General features: G+C 37.0%; 1 protein-coding gene and 1 long non-coding RNA gene across 7 annotated transcripts in view; one reads left to right on the plus strand and one right to left on the minus strand.

Moving 5' to 3' along the window:
* Positions 1-18,811, plus strand: part of SYT1 (synaptotagmin 1) — a 399,960-nt gene that overhangs the window by 72,673 nt on the left and 308,476 nt on the right. Inside the window, exon 2 of one of the 6 annotated variants that reach the window (XM_067469111.1) lies at positions 178-258. The exons of the other annotated variants lie outside the window; for them this stretch is intronic. The gene's annotated coding sequence lies outside the window, so the exon portion shown is untranslated. The remainder of the gene's footprint in view (positions 1-177; positions 259-18,811) is intronic. 6 annotated transcript variants of the gene reach the window in all.
* LOC137097193 (uncharacterized) overlaps positions 2,177-18,811 on the minus strand; it is an 81,103-nt gene continuing 64,468 nt past the window's right edge. The window contains exons 2-3 of the long non-coding RNA XR_010910042.1: positions 8,838-8,944; positions 2,177-2,316 (exon numbers count right to left, since the gene is read on the minus strand). This is a non-coding gene — a long non-coding RNA (uncharacterized lncRNA). The remainder of the gene's footprint in view (positions 2,317-8,837; positions 8,945-18,811) is intronic.

The following is an 18,811-nucleotide window of genomic DNA, read 5'->3' on the forward strand; positions in this document are numbered from 1 at the left end:
CTTATGATGTCTTGAACATTTATATGATATTATTGAATAAAATCTCCCAGAAAACAGAGGCTGGTTATAAGTCTTGATCAGTTTTGGAGTTTCTGTATGGATGCTTAACAAAAATAAGATGCTGTTGTTTTGGGGTAATGAAATGATACAGATCAGTCTGCTTTTGGGTTGTTGTAGGTTTTTTCGGGCTATATGGTCATGGTCTAGAGGCATTTTCTCCTGACGTTTCATCTGCATCTATGGCAAGCATCCTCAGAGGTAATGCGGTGCTCTTGGTTTGATACACTCACCCTGTTTCGGTTACTGTGGTTCCATTTGTATTATGGGACTAACCTTTGAAACTTTAGTTGAACTTTATGGTTTCTTTTCAGACTGAGGTCAGATCAGGACTGATATCTTTGGAAGCAGACTAAGAGTTCAGTTTCTACAGTACTCAAAAGTTTCTATTACTCATAGCCAACAATATTAGGTTAGACTTACCAGTATTATATATGCCCATAATGAGGTTCTGACGGATAAATTAGATAAGGATACTGCAATAGGAATTGAAAATTGTAAATCTATGTAGTAACATCTGTGTAATAAGATATTTTTAAATTGCAAAATAACAGCATATGTAATCTCCATGGGATGTGATGCTTTGGATAATAACTCTGTAGACTGGCAACCTCATTAATGTTGTTTAACTCTGCTGATTAAATTGATTGTATTTCATTTTAATTATGCTTCCTGTAGGTATGTTTCATGTTTCCAGCACTGAATTGGTAATGGAACCACAGAGGTTTAAATTCAATTTTTATTTCCAGTTAGAATAGATCCAATGAATCAACAATAATTTAGTTAAGACAACACTCTGATAAGTTTCATTGATACAGCAGGTCATTTCTAAATGGGTCTTACAACAGTATTCATTATATTTTCATTAGCATCCAGAAAAACATTGACAAACAAATACATTTTGCTTACCCTCTAGCATCACATGTTAATGTTTCTTGAACGTAAGTCAATAGATTCTGAGGATGACTTGACAAAATTGGCCCTGTTTCACATAATCAGATGCTTGCCCTCAGTTCTGAATATGTCAGTTATACTCGAAAATGTCAACATGAATTAAACTGAGTACAGATACAGCCTGTGTTTAAGTATGCTAGAAAAAATAGGCATGGCAGTCTGGTATCTTGAAACTCTCTTCCTAGTTTCACCATTCTGGGCCCCTCCACACATGCATTGCAACCCAGGTGAAACAAGGGGGGGGGCCTAAATGATGTTTAGCTAAAATGCAGTTAAAGGCTGCAAAACACGTGTTTTAAAGTTGCCCTTTAAACCTGGTTCTCCTTGAGAAACACACATTTTCCATACTTGTGTATCCCAGCAAGCACCGAAAAATGCATTTTCCTTCCCTCCCTCCTGTCTTTACTCCCTCCTGCCCCCCATTTCCCTCTTAACTTACCAAATGAAGCATTATGTGCAGGTCAGAAGTCATTGCCTCTTTTCTTCCTCCCTGGAAGAAGGCCTTGGAGGAGAAATCCTCCCTCTACAACCCAGAGCCCTCCTTTGACTCTTCCAAAGAAGTGGGGGAGAGAGGCAGTCTTCAGGCCTTGTCCAGTCTTTCCCCAGTGAGTGCAGAGGAAATGGAAGGCAGCGAGAGGAAGGCTGGCAATGCCCACCCCTGCTGATCTCAAATCAGCAGGGGTGAATATCTGGACACACTCACCCTGCAATATCCCAGGGTTTAGGCCAGTTGTGTGGCCTCCATCAAAAGAAGAAGTGGGATTTAAAATCCCAATTTCTCTTGCATTTTTGTCTGTCTAGAAGGGCCCTTAGCAGTACTACTCATATATTGGATTATTTATAGACTTCTTATAAGTATCTTCAAACCCTTTGTCCTGTCACTTGTGTTCCCTTCAGTATTCCTCAAGTATTAGACTGATAGTATGTGGTTATAAATCACACAGACCATATTATGGTCATAAAACCAATGAATCTTGGAAGCAGAAGAGATTAGAAGGGCCATCAAGTCCAACCTGAATGTCATGCAGGAATACACAACTAAAGCATTCCTAAAAGATGTCCATTAGTTCTTGTTTAAAGATCTCTAAAAAGAGAGAGTCCTTCGCCCTTTAAAATAGACTATTTGAGATGTAGTTTATTAATGCTTAGAACATACACCGTTTGGTTGTAAAATAAGTACATACAATGTAAAGGTACAATAAAAGTAGTCTAGTCGAGCAGTTATTTCATTAAAGAAATGCTTCCTAATGTTTTGGTTAAATCTTTTTTCTTGTCATTTGAATACATTGATTCTTGTTCTAGTCCCTGAAACAAAAAAAAAACAAGATAATCAATTCTGCATTTGAAGTTGAATCTTGATGAATTTTCTTTACAGATATCATTTTCAGATATCATTCCGCAATCAAATCTCTTTTCTGGGTTGTTGTAAGTTTTTTGGAAAATATCTTTTCTTTTGTCTGTTTACTGTCTTTTTCATTCACTAATTTATATCTATATCTGGAAGGCTTTGAAATCAAAGAGAATGAAATCTTTCATTATGCCCAAAATTTGAAGACATATTTACAGTATAATTCCTTATCCACAAATGTAGTATGCAGTTTCACATTCCAATGCTTCAAAAAAAAACATTTTCCTCAAAACTGTTTTTGGGCCTTTCTAGATCCTCCACTATGATTCTATGGTGTGTTTCTGGGTCAAGTATAGTCAAAATATAAGGCCTTGTCCAGTCCACTATTTGTCCAGTCCACTATAAATCCACTATTTGAGCTATCTTTCTTTCTCTCTCCCCCCCCCTTCCCCCCTCTCTGTGTATTGGAATGTAAACCCACAGATATGGGGGTTGTGCTGTATTTGTATTCTGTGTAGTGATAATATACACATAGCTATCTCTGTTTGACATATTTATTTAATAACCTGCAGATTTGAAGAGATAATATAAAATTATATTAAAATTCTTATCCTGCAGCATGTTAGATTAAGATGATCAGAGAGATGAATAATTTAAACCACTGAGTGGGGAGATATAAGAGAAACTGGCTCAGCTCTGAATTACTAGCCATCCTTCGTTAATTCTTGAAGCAAATTTTGCAAAAGGAGGCTTTATATATTTCTGGAGCATCAAGAGAACAGCTGCTCTCTTTGTCTGCTTTCATAACATGCTTTAACAATTGACAGTTTTGAAACTCAGACAAAAAAGCTTATAACCACAAAACAGAAAGGTGGCATTATTTATGATGGCAGAATATGTTTAGCCTATGATCCCTAAACAGATACCCTGACTTTCAAATCATTGTTGCATTGGGGCATCTGTGTTGCTATAGAGCATAAAGGATGTGTTGGAGGAAAGCATATTACTGTTTCTCATTTTGTCTGTTAGCTGATAAACGTGGATGCTTTCAGGTTCTTTTAAAATTACTTTAATTGTGTAGTAGCCAAAGATCTGTCTACCTTTTGAAACATGCCCATCTTCCATTTGTCTAATAGCATGATGTCAAATTCAGAGAGGAAAACTTTATGCATTACAACTTTGGAAAGGATGACTTGTTTTTCAAAAAAAATCAAAATGACTAGAATGTTGTTTCTCTACATTTTTGTGATTTCATTAAAAAGATGGAAAAGATAAAAAACATTTAATAGAGAAATCATTCCCAGAGGAACTTTTATGTGTAAAGTTATCAAATTAAAATTATTGTGTTATAACATGTCAATTAAGCTTTATGCTATAATTCACAGATATTATAGGCATAGGCATATGTCTTATGTTTTTTTTTAAAAAAACTTAAAATTTTGCCGAAGTTCTAATTTGTTAACTGCTACCTTGTTGATTTCAACTTATGAGACCTCAAAGTCACCTTTTTATTAGCAGTTCTACTCAGGTCTTTCAGACTCAGGGTCATGACCTCCTTGTCTGAGTCCATCCTTCTGTAATTCAGTCTTTCTCTTTTTCTACTGCTTTCTCTTTTTCTATAATAAATAATAATAATAACTAGTTTATTAATAGACTGCCCTCTCTCAAAGCAGTTTTTCTACAATATCTCTTTTCCTACACTACCTTTTTAGGGAGTCTTTTCTTCCTTTCATGATAGGTCCATAGTAGGACAGACTCAGTTTAGTCATTATGGCTTCTAGGGAGAGTTCAGGTTTGTTTTGCTTTTGGACCCATTGATTTGGTTTTATAATTGTCCATAGGTATCCTCTTGGTATCTAGTTGATTAAGTAAAGCCCTATATGTTACCATTCTTTGCAATATACTGTGAAGCCATTGCTAAATAGTCCACTATCAAGTGTCAACATGGAATATATACTCCAACTCCATCATAAATACGTGACAAGTTCAATTGTGTGTTAACTTACTTAATTTTTATCCTGCCTTTCCCCCAACATTGGATCTCAAAGTACCCAGTTCATAGTTTTTTTTAAAAAAAAATTAAAGAGATATGGATCATTCTTTCAAACTCTGAATGTTTTATGCTGACCTTATTTTCCTACAGTTATTTTGCATCATATTAACAGAATAAAATTGTATGAGTGATCTGTAATGCGGACTGAAGTTCATTTGGATAGTCCTGTTTGATTTTGCAAGTGTAAACATTTTATAAGGGTGAAATTTTAAAATTAATGCATTTCTTAAACATGTTTGCAAAATTAGGGAATTATTTTATTTAGGAAAATTGTCCAGTGGCCAGATTTCATTTGATGTCAATTCAGATTAGAAATGTGGATAGAAATTTAGCAGAGGAAGAATTTGAGACTTCAATATAAAATCAAAGCAGAGGTAGGAGGACCCAATATGTCCATAGTCCCAATCCAGATATAAGAATTCAGAAGTTCTAGAGATCACTTTAGTTACAATCTTATGGTACTTCTGCTGAGATACAATGGGTTTTCCCTCATGAAAAGTTTTTTTTTAATATTCACTACCTCTGCTATATAAGAAACTAGCTTTCTTTGCAACTGTTTTGCACTGATGTAACAAGTCACTTCACATGAACATCAGGGACTAAGCATTAATCAAATCAAGACTCAGTAAACTATGTCTGAAAGACTGCTTGTTCCTCTGGGTTTAATATGGATAAAGAAGTGTTGAAAAGAAAAAAATGAAAAATGTAGTTTTTCTGATAAGAAATCCAACATAAAGTTTGAATTAGTGGCAGTGTAGCAGATTTCTTCCTGGAAATTGTATTGTATTATGTCATAGCTTTACGTTTTTGAGTTGTATCATGCTAATTCAACTGCTATAGGAAATAAATAAACCAACATTTCCTGCTTTCCTGTTCTGTTTATGCTCTTTAGCTATTCAGTTCTCCAGCTTTCCCCTTTAAAATAGAGCCTCATTACAGAACATGATCACTGTGTGAAGAATTTCTGATATTATTCTTTTTCCTCGCTAGAGAGTATTCTCCTTCGATGTGATTTACATGTTTGCTGAGTAAACAGACCTTCAAACCAAAAGGACAGATTGCTCCAGAGGCATAAATCTTTCCTCTCCAGGAAGTGCAGCCATGTACAATCACATTAGCAAAACAGCTGCTCTCTTTGTGCAGCTCACTCAATAGATTGTTGTTGCGGATCCTAACGAGAGTAAAACCAATTAGCCGATTAGGAATCAGAGAGAACGTATGAGTAGCAACAAAAAAGCCCACCTTTTTCTAACTAAAATTGTAAAGAAGTGGCGATTTGACAATTTCAGGCAAAATAGCTGAATGGCACTATGTTCTCTGGTTATTATTGTCCAACAATAAAATTTCAACAATAGGCATCTCATACTTCAATTGAAATCTGTTTTTTAAAAAATGGATCAGCAGAATTCTGATCAAAGCTAACATTCAAAGGGTAAACAAAGCAAAGCAGGCTCCAAATTCAAACATTTTAATAGTTTCAGAGTAGCATGCAGTGGTTATTTTTCAAAGGGATCTCATCTAAATGTAAATTTGGTGTTGGGTTATCAAAGCCGATAGGTTATTTGAATAGTTCTGTATTTTCTAAGATCAAAGACATTTAGCACACTTGAAGTCCAAAGTGATTAGTGATCTGAATTACACACAAAAAATTGCCTTCAGTGTTACTTCTGCAGAAGCTTCATATAACCAAGCTTATAATAAAAATACTGAATTTTGTCATCACATATGGAATAAGTAAGTAAATGTGTAGGAATATCCAGTCCAATATTGAAATATCACTTCAGCATAAGTTTTCTTTTCAAACTAAATCCCTGTTTTGGCTTTCAAGAATTCCAAAGAATTCCAAAGTTTCATGGTATCTTGTGATTTTTGGCTTGGTCTAATTAAAAGTATTATTCTAATATGTTTTGAGGGCTTTTTTTTTTGGTACTTGTGCTCTCTGTGAGAGTGGAGAAAGTGTGGTCTGTGAGCCACACTTGCCCCTAGAGCCATTTTGTGGTCCACAGAGTTCCTCCCAAAAATTGAAACAATTTCTGAAAAACTTGGTTTTCCTCCAAACACTCCTGCCCTGGGGGACGTTTTGCCATATCTTTGCTTGGCAACACCTCCCCCCCCCCCCGCAAAAAATATAATGACCTGGAAGTTGAATTTTGTGTTGCTTTCTTTACAACCTCATCCCATGGAATTAGGGAAACATCCTAACACACTGCCAGGATGGTTCCTCCACAGAATCCACCAAACATAATCATCATCAGATGATGATGTCTGGCAGAACTCCATAGAGGAAGCATCCCGGTAGCATCAGGGTGCTTCCTGTGTTCCATAGGGAAGAATTAGGGAAAGATGAGTGGTGACATCCCCCCCCCCTCGGGATGAGGTAAGAGGTGCAGTGTGTGATGCGGAATGCGGGACAATGGTTTCCCCCCCACTGATCCGGACCTCAGTGTGATTAGGTCCCTTGAGAAAAGGCTTTTTGATTTCACAGAAGGGAAAGCTGTGATAAAATTACTCATTGGGGAGAGAGCAAAGAATCAGTGGGGGTGTTCAAGCCCTTCATAACTCTTGGAAGGGGCCAGTCTGACCCTGGACCTCTACTCTCAGTTGCCTACCCTTTCTTTGTATGTTCATCAAGAATTAAAATATGTGTCAACTCAGAGGGTGAAAAGACCTAGGCATAAAAATCAACAAAAACAAAAGGGAAGTTAATTTTTATAAAGAAATAATGAAAATTCACAATGTTACATAAAAAATTGTAAAGCAGTTAATGTCCATCATGTTTTATTGCTTCTCCACAGAATATGTTTTTAACCTACACAGCTATGAGCCTATTGAGTTAATATTAAGAATAATGACAACAATGCTTGCATAACAAATATATTGTAATATCTACACAACATTTTAATTACTTTGCTTGCACAACTCCTTTCTATGGGTCTATTGATGGCTTGCAATAGGATCAAGAGCTACTAATTCATAAAGTTATATTGTTAAAAACACAATAAAAGAAATTATATATCTTGTTTAACTGAAAATGAATGTATTATTCATGGCAGAAAATTCAAAGTAGAGATTTACTGTTTCATAGCTCAGACACTGTACTACACATCTGCTTTAGATTCTACCCAGAGTGAAATTCAATTCAAACCTTAGTCTTACATACTCCCATTACTCTACCGTTATTCCGCACTTCTAGAAACAAATAGGAACACCTTAATGTTATGTGAAGGGGTGCTTCCTGCAATACTTACATATGTTTTAAACAATGTTATCTTTTATTCTAGGCCTACAATTATTCCATTATCTTATTCTTTCTTGCCACCCTAAATTCAGCTTTAATATTTTGCTTTTGTGTAACCTTATTTTTTGTGTGCAATCTACACATTTATCTCTTTCGGAGGATTAAGTGGTTTAACATAATATATGATTCTCTTATTATTTTAGCTGTTCTGTTTCATGGAATGGGGAAGTCTATAAACAATACATAATTCAAAGGCATCTTTTATTAAAATGTCTTCGTCATGAATTCACTGCAAAGGGATTAGTGATCTATTAGTTCACTACTATAACATTTAATTTCCAGCTATAGTTGCTTTCCTGTCTTCTCCCTTAATCAATATGCAATTAGTAGCAATGATATTATTTCATGTTCAAATTAACAGCCATCTTCCAAGAAATAATTAAGTCATTTTTAATTACTCACCATTATTTTATTTTAGTTCTGATATGCTACTGTCAGTCACTGAAAGTAAATGGCTACTGCAGTTTCCAATCATGTCTGAATAATGAGAGAATGCATACTTATATACTAGCAGTTGCTTTGTAGCTCCACATTATTATTCCTTCTAAGAAGGGGGTATTAAGAGAGCTCATAGGGAAGTTGATTTTAGAAAATAGATCAGATCCACTTCAATTTGATTGTAGAGTCCCATTAAATCACCAGTTTGCAAACTCTCCTAGGAAAGTTCTTCAGAAATTTCAGTCCCAGTTTTAGAGTTTTATTTCTCACCTTCTTTTTGTTATATAGAAAATCACTATGGTATACTTTTCTTCATCCCAGCATGTTTTACTAGGTATGAGAGTTACATGCTAGCAATGACTCAGGACCTCCTCAGATGGGGCTTAGGAAGCATCCTAGGATGCTACCCCATCAGCCCAGCAACGGATGGGGGTATGCTATCCATCCCACAATATTGATGGACTTCCAGTGGAGACCACACACACAACTAGAGTAGAAACATTGTCTGATGCTTCCCTCCCAATATGTGAGCCTGCCCATGTTGTACTGGCTCCAATGGACGCCTGCACATCAATTGTCAGCGCTGAATCCAGGAAGACCCCCAAGCTGCGGACTTGTGACTTCAGGGGGAGTGCAACCCCGTCCAGCACAGGTTGCCACCCAATACCCCGGTCATACGAGCTACTGACCTGGAGGACCTCTGTCTTGTCAGGATTGATCCTCAGCTTGTTCTTCCTCATCCAGATCGTCACAGTGGCCAGGCACTGGTCCAGGATCCTCGGGGCTTCCTTGGAATCTGGTGGAAAAGAGTTGTCAGTTCTCACATCTTCATCTTGGGATGTAATTTCACTGCATCTCTCATGGTCATAACCAAATCTTGGATTTCTTGCTTCTTTTCCATCCCTCTGATCTTTTACATCTTTGGAGAATCCAAAAGTAGCTCTCCAAAGTGTCAGACAGGTGTATTTCCTATCCTTGCTTAGTGTTGGAAAGAACTGAATATTGCGGTCTTTACATTCTCAGCAGCTTCTGTCACTGAACCCTGGCCCCTTCCAGAGCTCCAGTTCTTTCCCATTTGGACAGGTTGCATCTGGAGAAAACCAAAATTGCTAGACTCTTTCAATATATATCCCAAAAGAGAATGTAAATTGTGGTATATAATTACCTGGTTCCCATGCTTCAAATATTGAAATCTTGTTCATTGGTGATAACCTATTTACCACACTGTAAAACACTGGAGGTGTATGAAATTAATTTGCCAGCCTCCAAAAAATTTCGCTGGCAGTTAGCCAGGACATGGTGTGATGGGGTGTGGCTTAGATAAGTTATAATAGATAGCCACAAACTCTTATCTACCTTTTTTGAATTTTCTTGGCCTGCCCTTCTGACTCCTTTCATAGTGTAACTTGAGTGGTCAGTTCAGGGCCAGGTAGGACACCCCCCCCCCATTATGGGTTTTCCCCCCATCTAACCTACACTGCCACTGAGATATATACAATTGACTATGAGGACTGTCATTTGAATAGTCTTCCCAAGCAGATGATGGTGGAGTTGTGATTCAGTGATACCAACACATTTTGTGTTGGATGGGAATTTAGAACTTCTCCTCTGTATCAGGTGATCTGAGGTTTGGGCTGGTTTCTGCGTCTGTGCCCTCACCAGGAGCCAAAGTGGCTTGGGGGCTTACATCCTCTAGCTAGCCTTCCAGCATTATAGCTACCATGTTGATCAGGGACTGCTCTCAGGGGCTTTGGTGTTTTGCCCAGAAGAGGCCGAGGACTTGAGTCCAGGGTGACCAACTACTCCAGATGCTCCTGTATCAAATTTGCTCCCCCAAATTTGATTACATTTAAATAGGTGACAATAAAGTTGCCCTTAGTTTATTCTACTTCAGTCGTCTTATCTCTTTATTTCTTCGGTTGGTCAGCAACGAGTACTTGTTTTTCCGTCTTTATCCCGGCAGGGCCATAGATTAAATTTAGGCTACCCAACATCTTTGGGAAGCTGAAAGCTGAAAGCTTCCAAGTCAGTGGGGGTGATGATTCAATTCCAGATATTCAATACCTTTAAATGAGCCGGCCAAGGAGCTAAATGTACTTAGAAATTGAGTCAGCACATTGGAAAGTCCCTTTAAAAGCCTGGATTAAAATCTTAATTCTTTTCCCCAATAACACAAAGCTGCAAGCCACCACATCTTTGGCACTAAGTGGATATTGTCAGACATATTTTGTGGATTCTCTTGATATGTTCTCTAACAACCCAGAATATACTTTGGTCTCCTAGGACCTAGGTAGTCCTACTTCCTAAAAATGTGTATTAAAGTAATTCTCATTGCATCCAACCTATCTGGTTCAATGGCCAGCTTTAGCATATGTTGGTCTTGTCAGTTTAATTTGACAGAGACATTGTTCTTAGTACTGCTTCATATGCTACTTTTAAAAACTTGGCTATAAATCTCCATATGGGACAAATTCATCTATGCTATAACAGCCAAAGTGAAAGAACAAGGAAACTCATATATACTATCCAGATTTTGTACTTCTGCCAAACAAAAAAACCCAACAACACTTGTTTTGATTTTTACCTGCTATTTCCTTAAGTTTTGTGTGCCCTGGTCATTACTTTTGCTACACTCTGAGTTGTGTACCACTTCAGAGACAATTTCAAATTTTAAATGGGCTATTATTTTCCTTCCCTTGTATCAGTGTGGTTCTGGCCTCAGTTCTGACACTGGTAAGACACCAGAGTAACCAAACTCAGGGCTTGCTTTTCCTTTTGTTGTTGTTGTTGTTGTTGTTTTTTGCAATCTCTAAGATAATACAATCCTTACCTGATGCATTTTTAAGGTTTGTTTTTCATGGTGAAGGCTTTTGATTAGACATCCTGGGTGAACTAGAATAGTAAGTACTTACAGAATTTGAGAAGAATTTGGTGACTTCGGGTGAATCCATGTTGGCACATAAGATGGGACTAACTTCCCCTTGATAACTGAGTACACTTCAAAGAAAATTGATTAGTTTTCAATCCCAATAAGTGAGCATGTAGGGAACTCATTCATTTATTTAAAGGTAGACTTTGGGTTGATTTGTGGAATGGGTCTTCTGTGAACTATTGGAATAAATTGTCTTAGTTTCATTTGCGGCTAAACTGTGATGGTAGAGGTTGGCTTTTGTGTAGATGATTTTTCTAAAAAGTGCAGCCAGCTAGCATGGGCAGAAGAATTGATCTCACCAGGAGCATGGTATGGTGGTAGTAGTCTTAGTTCATAAAATGGGGAAAAGTAAATAGGCAATCTGAAAGTTCCCATTGTGGATACTCCCACCATCTTATTTGCTTGATATCTGTTTAATCTTTAAGATGACACATGCCTCTTCTTTTTGTTGTTTTGTTTTCTTTTTTTCAGTAACAGACTATTATGACCTTCCAGAAAGTATTGTACTTTAAGCACTTTAAGAAAGAATGAAGATATTTCATGGAAAAAGAAGTCTTATGCTTCTTAGTTCTGACATTCCCTGTCACATCGAAAGAAAGAGCTGAAGCATTCTTCCTTTCTTTGAGGAGATTTACTCATGAAACAACTGAAAGCCAGACTTGCTGAGAGTAAAGGGATATTGACAATATTGTTCAGTCTGAGGAAAACTGAGATAGTATCTTGCCACCAGAGCAATGAGGACTCAAAAGAGTCTTTTCTCTCTCTCTCTCTCTCTGTTTCTTATTCTCTAGCACAAAATTTGTGGATGTGGATAAGTACATCCTGGAAAATTAGACACCCCTCCCCCCTCCCATTTCTTCTGGTAAATGCTGGAAGTAGAAAACTAGATATAGAGTATCTGCTACACAGCATGAAAACTGAGATATACTTTTTGCAAGAAGAAATACAGGGGGAAAATGTCCTGTGATGAGACAACATGTGAGACATGAAGCAGTTCAGAAACTTGGTGAATCTGAATTAAATGCATCCTTAACAATAGCTGGGATTAAGGCCTTAGCAACAATATAAGAGATATAATTATGATTTCTGAATATGTAGCACTTCAGTTTGGCATTAGCTTCATGATATAATAAAACTTAACATTTTTGAACAATTCAGTCTGTTCTAGTACATCAGACAGTGACATGCAGGTGGCTCCAAAACAGTGCATTTAATCAGACAAAATTTCACTTAAAATACCTGATGATTCATCACTGAGACTTTCTCCATGTCAGTTGTGCCTTTTAGAGTTATTATTTACAGAATACTTAAAGAGCCTGGACTTTGTGTGCTGCTGCTGTGAATGCTATTGTACTGTAAATTGCTGTTTCACTATTAGTTTCTGATTCAGTATGGATTGCAGTGACTCATCCTTCTGTTTTGACTGATCTCTATGGATGCTATAGTGAAAGTCACGTTTTGTCCCCAGTTACATCTTCATGTTTTTGGAGTAAGTATTGTGACTTAATCTTTGGAGGAGAAAATCTATATATTTAGGCAATTTAAGATTAATTTTCTTTAATTAATTTCCCCCACATGCATAATTTTGTTCTTTACAAAAGACTTGCATGTCAAATTGTTTGCAAATATCTGTAAATATCACCTATTGCTCAGATTAATTTCATATGACTCATAACTAAGCAATGTGTTTTGGCTTCATGCGTTCAACACCCAGTGCATCTGACGCTTCATTTCCATAGTTCAGAATACTCTTCTAAAGCACAAGTAGTCTAGGACTCCAGTTTTCCCAAGGTCATCTGATTAGCAGGGACAAAACTGAACAGATTAAGTTTTGGGAGGAAAATAGGATAGGTATACAAATTGAGTATTTGACTTTAGAAAAAGACTGAATTACTAAGTTTGCCAAACATCCCAAAAGATGTTTTGGGAATAGCTTGATAGTAGACTAATGATCTCTTCCAGTCAGCATCATGTTTCTCTCAGTAGCCAATTAGGTGGCTGAGTGAGGTACTCCCATCTAAAAACACACACAAACACACTTGTTTTTCAGTAACTGGTATTTAAAGCATACAGCCTAGGAAACTGGATGTTCTGAATTCACTAATAGCTTTATAAGATTTTTCAAGAATGGATCCTTATCTCTTTTTAAAGGTATTTTGACTAGTCCTCACATCCATGGTTCATGACTAGAGGTAGCATAGCATATCAGTTGCAGGTGGACTCCATCTTCCAGGTAGCAAAGAAATTACAGCCCAACAATAGCTGGAGAGGTATCACTTTCTTATTCCATCAAATGGCAGGTGACAGGGGAAATCATTGTTTTTATTAGGATGGTTGTTAGAACAGTGAAATAATGACCACAGACTGTATTTCCCTCAAGGCAAGGAACTTCTGGGTGCACACAGGTCTTCTATCTCTTCCACCACCACTGTCTTCTAACCGGAGTGTTTTTGAGATGCTTCAGTAAATCCCGTCAATAGTCCCATGTGAGTGTAACTTGGGGCTCTTAAATTCCCAGCCTGTAGTACAACTAACAGCAACCACTGGTTGGATTGTGTTGTGAGATGTGTCAGAGAGAAGTCGGAGAAGAAAATGAATTAAAGGTGAAGTGGTCCAAGGACAATAATTACTTCAGACCAAATACTCAAAAAGAAATAAAGTGACAGGTGAATTAAAGGGAATTTGAACACATATACACAAATGAGACCCACTGAGTTCAGTGAGGCTTACTTCTAATTAAATGTGTACCAGATTGCAGGGTCAAAAGACACCGAAAGAAAACAAAAATGTAGAAGCAGAAATGCACCTTTTCTTAATATTTTGGGGTATTGTGATGAGGTCTTGTGGATTTAACAGGAAACATAAGCCTTTTAATTATTAATAATATTCAAAACAATTTATCTGTTGGACAGATATGGAACAAAATATTATATGTAACATAAAAAGTATGCTATATCCACAAAATCTCTATTATTTTATTGATCAACTTCAAGCGTTGGTCTAGGTATGAATGCTGTTAGGTATGAATGATGTTACTGTTTTTTACCGTGTACTGTATTTTTGCTGTTCTGTTGTTAACCGCTGTGAGTCGCCTAAGAGCTGAGAACAGCGGTATACAAATAAAGTAAATAAATAAATAATAAATAAATGCCTCCAGCTTTGCTTTTCCTTTAAAAAAGAAAGGCTTATCTTTGCTGCCTACAACAGACTACTAAAATTGTATCTTCTTATTTCTTAAACTTGCCATGCATATGCCTAGGCAAAATAAAGACAGTAATCTGTAATTAGAGTGTGTCATCTTTCAAAGTGCTTAGTTAAGGTGAAGTGTATAATTAGACATGTGAAAGTGCATCTCACCGCCACTGAACTAGAATGTGCAGCACTGAATTAGAAGTGGAAATTGCATGAAAACTTTGGTAAATGGAAACTTTGTAAGAAAAGTAAAGTTATGTCGTGTTTCTATGAAACTATTGAATATGCAAAGTGCTTCAAGGCCTGGATCTTTTTCAATTCTCTAGCAAATCCTGCAACATCCTTGCTGTAATTGCTCATAGAAATGTGGCCATGATCACAGAAGCTGTGTTTACAGTGCACATTTAATAGGTGGTTGCCTTATTGAACTGTTGGGCTCAAGCCTTTTTGTCACTCGCAAGTCAAAACAATAAACATGAATTGGTTTTTGCCTTAAAACTTCAGGCTACAGAAATTCAATGAGTGGAGAGGAATTATGATCATTTGAACTTTTATGTGGCATACTTGAAATTAAATACAGAGTACTGTTCCCTTCTACACTGCCATATAATCCAGGTTACCAAAGCAGATAATCCATATTATATGCTTTGAACTGGATTATATGAGTCTACACTGACATATAATCCAGTTCAAATCAGATAATCCGGATTTTATATGGCAGTATAGAAGGGGCCATAGACTGTCATTACCTGGACCAGACTTTGTGAGATAAGACAGTGTATTTTTTCATACATATTCTACTTCAGAAGAGCTTGCATTTTTTTTTACATACAATATATGTGAAATAGAAATGAATTATTATAAGAAGTAAAAAGATATATATTCATATTCTCAGTTTTATAACAAACTTTTAAATACTGGTGACATATCTTCCTTTCTTACCCCACTCTGTTAGTGTGAATAGTTTACAGATAAGTTAATTAAATTATGTATCTAATCCTAAATTGTGAGAAAGGTTTACCACAGTGTAAATTCATAAATTGTGTGATTGTGTGGTTTCAGGTATTATGTTGCTAGAGGATATGTGTATAGAGGGGGGGGGGGGGATCTTCCAAAGGACTTGAAAAATAAAACATAGAAGTAGGGCCGTAGCCAGAAAAAAAATTCGGGAGGGGTTGAAATTTGGGGGGGGGGTTGAACATTTCGCGGGGTGTTGGGTGTTGAAACCTGCCTCCTAGTTCACGCTGAAGCAAAGAGCATAGCAGGGGGCAGAGCAGCCTTCAATAGCCTGCAGCTCCGCCCCTGTCAACCACCTCCACCAAGTCTGGCCTCCTTAATGAGAGCATTCAACACACCCACACCCAACTTGGTTGCTTCACTACATCAGCTATTGCTGCAAGTAATGACAGTGTGAATAAATTGTCAATATTTGCTTGAGATAGTGCTTACAGTTCTGGAGGTACTCTTAATTTTTTGCATCTCATAGACTTAGCATGGGGATTTGCTTAACCAGTTAAAATTCATGAGTAAACCAGGTTTTTTTAAAAAAATCTGAAACATTTCGGGGGGGGGGGGGGTTGAACCCCTACCCCCCCCCCCTCGCTACAGGCCTGCATAGAAGTGTATACAAGAAAAGGCTTACTTTCGACAGGCAATTCTCTCACACCAGGAACGACTTGCAATTTCTCAGGTCGCTCCTGACACAACAAAAAAAATTGATGAAGTTGTAATTGGTAAATTGGGCTGTAGTCACTGAAAGGTTATGTCAAAACTTGCTGATCTTTAAGGTATTACAGTTCTTATATTAATATTATTTAGTATAGAGCTATATCTTGAATAGAAGAGATGTTTCCTTTGACTTAGATCTAATTAGTTGTTGACTTAAACACTTTATAAAATATGGACTGTGTTTTATTACTGAGAGTATCTCAGTAATTGGTCAGTTTTAATCACAAATGTTAAACTGGTATCTTATTAATCTTTGTTCTGCGTATTTTTTGTTTTGTAGAAATATATTTTAATATGTGTATTTTATGGAAGGTTTTTAGACAATTATGTGTTTTTAGCGATGTTGTAACCCACCTCAAACCAGGAGGAGAGGCAGGTAATACATACATGTATTATTATTATATTATTGTTGTTGTTGTTAAATATTAATAATTTTATTTATTTACTTACCACATTTATACCCCGCCCTTTTCACCCCAAAGGAGACTCAGGGTGGCTTACAGGTTGGCAACAATGTGATGCCTTATAAAACAAACAATCCGTTAAAATAGACAATTAAATTAAGAACAAAATAATTTAAAACATCTTAGCAGCAACCTTTAAAAATCAATAAGAGCTTTCTGAGAAAATGCTGCTTTACCAGCTGTAAATTAGACATAAATAATGTTATATTGTGGTACGCACTCTTCATCTGTCTACATTAGTCACTACCCTTGTGTAACAGTTTCCAATTTGTTGATTTTTCTAATTTGCTAAATTTCATAATATGTTAATGAGTTTCCCCACCAATGGGAAAACAGAAAGTATCAACACTTGTTCTTTAAAATGGCAGGTTGGTTCTGGTGAAGGAGGCACAAAATAAGGGTGGGGGTGATATAATAATAATAATAACAACAATAACAACAACAACAACAACAACAACAACAACAACGACACATGTATAAGTAGATAAAAGATTTAAATAACAGGGTGCTGGTTGTATTTGTTGAGATATTTTAACTACTCTGGACTTTAATATTTAAGGAATAATAAAAGCAACATAGACCTTTTAAAAAGACACGGAGTATGTAAAGCATTCATGTGCTTTAGAAAAAGGAACTAAGAAGCAAAATTGGTAGATACTTCCAGAGGCAATTCATCAATTTACTCATTAGTCAAGATGGTTTGGACTGTTTGTTAGAGAAGTAGTGCCATCTATCTATTTATATCCTGCCACTGGGAGGCAATTGTGCTGTGTCATCTTTTGAGAATGTTCTTCTTATATATTATGTGATTTGTGTGGAAGAACTCAACATATTATGAGCATAGCCAGATGTATAGAGTGAAAAGAAGGCTGGAAACTTCTGAGTGCACAATGAAAATACAGGGTTTTTTTTATTTAGTCCAATTACATTTCGATCAGGTTTCTTCCTTAGGGACACTCTTCAAAACACTGTGCAGATACCACAATGAAATTGTTTGTTGAAGAATATGCCTGTGGGAGAACTCTTTTCTAAACCTGTTGGATTCAATAAACAGTATTTTTCCTGGGCACCTGGAGATTTCTTTTATTCCCTTCATTCTCCTGAGACTGATGTTTTGCTGTCCTTTTTTCCATGTCCACTGAGTGACCGTCACACTGCAGGGGCACTCCCTCCTCTTGCAAACTTAAAGACTCTCCCACCCCAAATTAGATTTGCCTTCCACAATATTCAGAATTAAGCTTTTGTGCAATATTTTCAAAGGAAGGAAATGGCAAAAACGCCTCTGAATATTCAGTGCCTAAGAAAATAATTTGAAATTCATGGCGTTGCCATAAGTTAGCAGATAACTTATAGGCACACACACAGAGCTCATATAGTAGTAGTAGTAGTAGTAGTAATAATAATAATAATAATAATAATAATAATAATAACCTTTATTTCTAAACCACCCTCTGTCTCCAGAGGGACTCAGGGCAGTTTTCACATAAAAAAGACAAACATTCAATGCCTCTAAATGTGTACAAACCCATCAAAATAATACAGGATAATGGATGGTAACAAGAGTAAACTTCGTTCTACCTCCCGAATTCAGGAGGGGTTTCTGTTTTTATGCTGGATAGATTCATCCATTGGAACCAATGGGAAAACTTTAGAGGCTAGTTTGTCCATCATTTTTAGGCCACACCTTCTACTACAAGCCTGCCAAGTTTCAGAACCTTTCACCAATGCAGTATATATTTTTTTGGAATTTAAAAAAGTCTTTACCTTAACTTAAAAAAAAAAACCACAAGAGGGGGTTCTGAGAATTGAAGTTCCAAGCACACACCACAAGAGGGTAGGAGAATGGATAGGCCTTTGATTGATTGAGAAGGAAGTGAGAAATAGAGAAAGAAACCTCAGCTCCTATCATGCTCCAGGAGGGAGTGCAAGGCTTCTTCAATGCTTGGACCACACAAAGTGCTGCTGGGAAAGTAAATTCCCATTCGCCTCAACCAGACTTGGGGGGGGGGGGAGCACTTCGGGAAAGAATGGAGGGGGCTGCCTGGAAAGAAAGCAAAGGATTAGCGAGGCTGCCCTGCCCACACGCTGCCACCTCTTCCTCAGGTAGAGTGCTGCTTAGCCCCCTTGGTCCCCATCATTAGCCCCCAGCTAAGGCTATGGCTTCCCTGCTCCAGGGTCATTTTCATTCATTCGGCAACCATAACCACCAAATCATTCAAATCTGGTAAACAAAAACAAAATTGTGTATACCCCTATAATCCAGTTCAATGCAGTTAATCCATATTGTGAAACTGGGTTGTAGGGAAAAGTAAATCCAGCCATAGTTTGACACTGTAAACATTGCACC

The sequence above is a fragment of the Anolis sagrei genome, chromosome 5, assembly GCF_037176765.1.
Source record: "Anolis sagrei isolate rAnoSag1 chromosome 5, rAnoSag1.mat, whole genome shotgun sequence".
In the NCBI taxonomy this organism is placed as follows: Eukaryota; Metazoa; Chordata; class Lepidosauria; order Squamata; family Dactyloidae; genus Anolis; species Anolis sagrei.